Source organism: Asparagus officinalis, chromosome 4, assembly GCF_001876935.1.
Source record: "Asparagus officinalis chromosome 4, Aspof.V1, whole genome shotgun sequence".
Classification (NCBI taxonomy): Eukaryota; Viridiplantae; Streptophyta; class Magnoliopsida; order Asparagales; family Asparagaceae; genus Asparagus; species Asparagus officinalis.
In genome coordinates this window covers 67,730,821-67,735,579 of record NC_033797.1, presented here as the reverse complement: position 1 = coordinate 67,735,579, position 4,759 = coordinate 67,730,821, and positions in this window count along the sequence as shown.

Genomic DNA, 4,759 nt, shown 5'->3' with positions numbered 1-4,759 from the left:
TTAAAAAATATATGATAGCTTAAAAATTATCGTCACTATATAAATCAAAGTAATTGTATATAATTTTACTAATAAGCAAGAGTAGCAAAAATACATGAGCAACATTAATTAATAAAATATTAAATTCATAAAACTGATGAAATACTATAATATAATTGTTTAGCATTAATTGACCATAATTTAGAAACATTAATCTCTGATGTTAATAATATTTATAGGGTAAAAGAATACAAGAAATTATATATGGAGAAACTATTAGAATATTTAGAGATGTTCTTCAAAAGAATCAAGCTATTTTTATTTCAAATGGGAAAGTGAAGAAAATAAATCAAAAATTCAAAAAACATCCATGAATCACTTGAATTGACATTAATATAAGTCATATCTATTAAAGAAGCACTGACATAGCTCCATTGAAGGATAATTTAATAACTTTCTCTCAATCAACGAAGAATTCTCTATGTAATATATAAGAAACATTAGTAAGTATTCATAAATTTCATACTTTGTTCTTCAAATACTAAAGAAATTAAATATTAATATTATAATATAAGGAAAATTGGTAATAAAAAATACATGTATTTACTTAGATCCTTGTGAAAAATGATAGGATAAAGTAAATATAATGTTATCGACATAACAAAAACTCTTATTAGATACATATCAAAAAAATTCATTATAAAGAAAAAAGAGGTAACTTTTAATTTTATTTAAGTAATAAATTATAAACACAAAGAATTTCATATATATGAAATTACCATTTATTCTCATTAAAATAGGGGAAAATTAAAGTTCGTATTTTAAGAAGTTTGTGTTGAACATCGAAAATACATTCAACTTATTTGAAAATTTAAACGAGAAAATAAAAGATTAATAAGCTCATGAAAGATAACAATATTGGATAGTAGGTTTCTAATATGTTTCCTAATTTGTTTTGGTAACAGGTTATTAGGATTCCTAATCTGTTTTGTTTTTTATTTTAGAATTCCTAGTATGTTTATGATTTTAGGATTTATATATATATATATGGAATAATTAAAAGAGAGAATTGAGAAGAAAATTAGGGATATTTGGAGCACAGAAAAGTTGTATTTTTTGAGCTATTGGTTAGAGTTTTGTTTGGAGAGAATTAGAGATTTGTTAGTGAGATTAATTGGTGAGTTTGAGTGATTTGTGATCTTAGTTTGTACTCTTTTCTCTATTAGTAAAAAACATATCTCCTTCTTACCCCGTGGACATAGGCAACTTACCAAACCACGTTAAAATTGGTTGTTTGTGTTTGTGGCATTGATTTGGTTCGTTTGGCCTTCTGTCGATGTTCGTTTGATTTGATTTCTCGTAGCATGTTGGTTTGGTTATTTGGCATCCGCAATGCTCAACAAGTGGTATCAGAGCTCGGGCTATGCTTGGGCTATTTGGAGGAGTAGGTCATTTTGGAGGCTCGTCTAGGACTTCATTTGGTGATAAAGGTGGGATCTTTTTGGTAAAGACTCTATCTTTTTTTAGTTTTGGATCTATTCTTCATTTGTTCCGCATTTGTTTTGGTGCTTTAAGAAAGACGGTCAGGAAAGAAGGAGTTGTGGAGGGTACTTCCGGCATGAAGACCGTCCAAAGTTTGAATATTCACTCTATGAAGATAGATATGAAGAAGTTTAATAGCACAAATAATTTTGGTCTTTGAAGATGTGAAGTCTTGGATGCGCTCAATGCGCAAAATTTAGAAGATACTTTGGAGTTAGACGGGAAGCTGGACGATATTGAGGAGAAGATTTGGAAAAAGATAAATAGAACGACGTGTTGTGTGATTAGATCTTGTTTGACTCAAGATTTAAAATATGATGTGATCAATGAGACTTCGGCTAAGAAAATTTGGGAGATCCTAGAGAGAAAGTATTTGACCAAGAGTGTAGAGAACCGCTTGTATTTAAAGAGAAGGCTTTATCACTTCCAATTGAAGAAGGGGATCTCCATTGGTGATCACATGAACCACTACACGAAGCTTCTTACAGATTTGGTGAATGTAGATATGATGATTGAAGATGAGGATAAGGCGTTGTTGTTGTTGAGTTCCTTGCCTGACGAGGAATATAAGACCTTCGTTCTTACTCTTATTAATAGGAAGACATCTCTTTCTTATAGTGTGGTCACTGCTACACTTGTGAATTATCAACTTCGAAAGAAGGATAAGGAGAGTTGAGTTGAGCCGGTAGCAGGGGCATTGGTCACAAGAGCAAAGAGTCTAAACCGTAGTAGGAGGTCACAGTCTAGAGGGGAACATCTTGGAGTTCGTAGGAATCAGTGTGTCTTTTGTAAAGAGGATGGACATTAAAAAACCGAATGCCCAAAGTTGGTTGATCGAGCCGGGAAGAATAAGGGGAAAACTATTCAAGCTTCAGAGGTGAATGTTATCAAGGCTAGTGGTAATAATTCAGTTTTGGATTCTTCGGGCTACTCGTTATCTGCACTACCATCAGTTTGTATTGTCAACTCTACGGAGTGGATGTTGGATTCAGGTGCTTCTTATCATATTTACCCTAGGAGGGATTAGTTTTCTAGTTTTTAGGAGTTGGAAAGAGGGGATGTCGTGCTCATGGGTAATGATCATGAATGTCCTGTTGGTGGTATCCGTACCGTTTGGATTAGGATAAGTGACAGAGTGATTCGGGAGTTGGTTGGAGTGAGGTTCGTTCCTCAGTTGAAGAAGAACATCATTTCACTTGGAGTTTTGGAGGCAACAGGCTATAGGATAACCTTGGCCGATTCATATTTGAAGGTTATATTGGGGTTCATGATTGTGATGAAGGGTGTCAGGAGGAATAATTTATATTATTTGATTAGGAGCACGATGTTTGATAGAGAGCTGACGACTTCTTTGGATTTGGCTAGACTGTGGCATTTGTTGAGGTTGGGTTATTTGATTGGTTATGCCGTACATGGTTTGTTGAGGAGTGCTTTGACTTACAGATTGAAGTCCTTTGAGTATATTGGTATGAGCAAGAAGACCAAGGTGGAGTTTGGCACTTCTATCCATCGATCGAGGGGTCTTTTAGATGGTGTTCAGTCGGCATTTTGGGGCCTTCTAAGGAGGCATCATTGGGGGTAATCGGTATTTAGTTTCTGTAGTTGGAGATTGTTCTAGGCATTAGTGGGTTGCAACCAGCTCCCGTTGGTGTGAAGTCCTAGAAGTCAACAACAATTGGAAGAAGTGTATTGGCAGAAAGGTAACACGTCGTTCTAGCTTTGGTAGGGGTTTTTTCTTGCATTTGTGCTAAGCTCATGGTAGTTTGAGACATTTCATTGATGTGGAGACATTGGGGTGACGAGATGAGATGACAGTTTTGATGGGTCATTCCTTACTAGAGGGGGATCAGTGTTGGTTGTCGAGCATTGATTTTAGTTTTGGAGCTTTGACATATTTGGATCATCTTGGTCATAGGTTGCCGACAGTTGCGTGTGGATATTTTGGATCTGGTGGAGCTGCTTCAGATTTTAGGTTACGTCGGATATTTGGTTGCCCAGTATTTGGTCACATCGAGGATGTGAGATTTGATCCGATTGCACGTTTGGGATTTAGAGGTTCGTTTGATTATCAGTTAGGAGTTTTTGATTTTGTTCTGAGCAGGTATATCACATTCGACTCTCGGCAGGTGGAGAGTGTTGATTAGATCATTGGGATATCACAGCGGGTGGTGGGTGATGCTACTTCACATTGGGTGGAGATTACTCCACATACTTCAGATCATACTGTATTGTTTGGGATTCTAACTGAGATGACACAGTTTGGAGATCATTTGGATTTGGATGCAGATGATGAGTTGGTTTTGGATTCGAGTGCAGCTGGTGGACATGTTTTGGATACGGCCATTGGTTCACCTCAGGTGGAGGTGTTTGATTTTTTTCAATTTAGGGCCATTGAGAGTGCTATCAGTTGCAGATCCGTTGGTGATATTGGTGAAGAGTTACAAACTTTTTTATTTGATTGAGGGCCTTTGGAGGCCGTTTGGGTAAACTACGTGAAGGCTTGATTCCTTGGGCAAGAGGATACGTAGGCAGTCATTTATAATACAGCCGGTTTGGTGAGTTGATACCAACATTTGGAGTTTGTTCGCATTCTCATTTAGGTTCTCGACTTATTATGGATTGAGTCCGTTGTCGTGGATTTATTCCACTTCGTACTGGACGCAACAAGTGAGATGTTTGGTTGGTATTGGTGTCAACTCAGTTTTAGGAAAACTTCGCCGAGGTGAATAATTATTGGATAGCAGGTTCCTAATATGTTTCCTAATTTGTTTTGGTAATAGGTTATTAGGATTCCTAATCTGTTTTGTTTTTTGTTTTAGAATTCCTAGTATGTTTATGACACTACAAGAAATCTGATATTTAACGACCAAAATTAGTGAAGGGACTAGTTGATCGTCATTAATGTGTGTAAAATAACGACGATTTTAAAGCCCTTCATCGAGTCATCACAATTATTAGAATAATGATGTGAGACAGGATAGCGGTTTTCTAATCCCTTTGTTGATTTGGTTCTTATACCGTCGTTATTGGGCCTCCTAAAAGACGAAGGAGTTAATTACCTTCATTAATCATAACTCCTTATCTTAATTGGATTATTATTGAAAATAATATAAAAAAAATCCAAAATCCAAAACCCATATAACCACAACTAGTTAATAAACTAAACCCTAATTAAAAAAAATCATCGCCTCCTGTTAACTAAAACATCGCCTCGTTAATAATCAAAGTCATCTTCCTC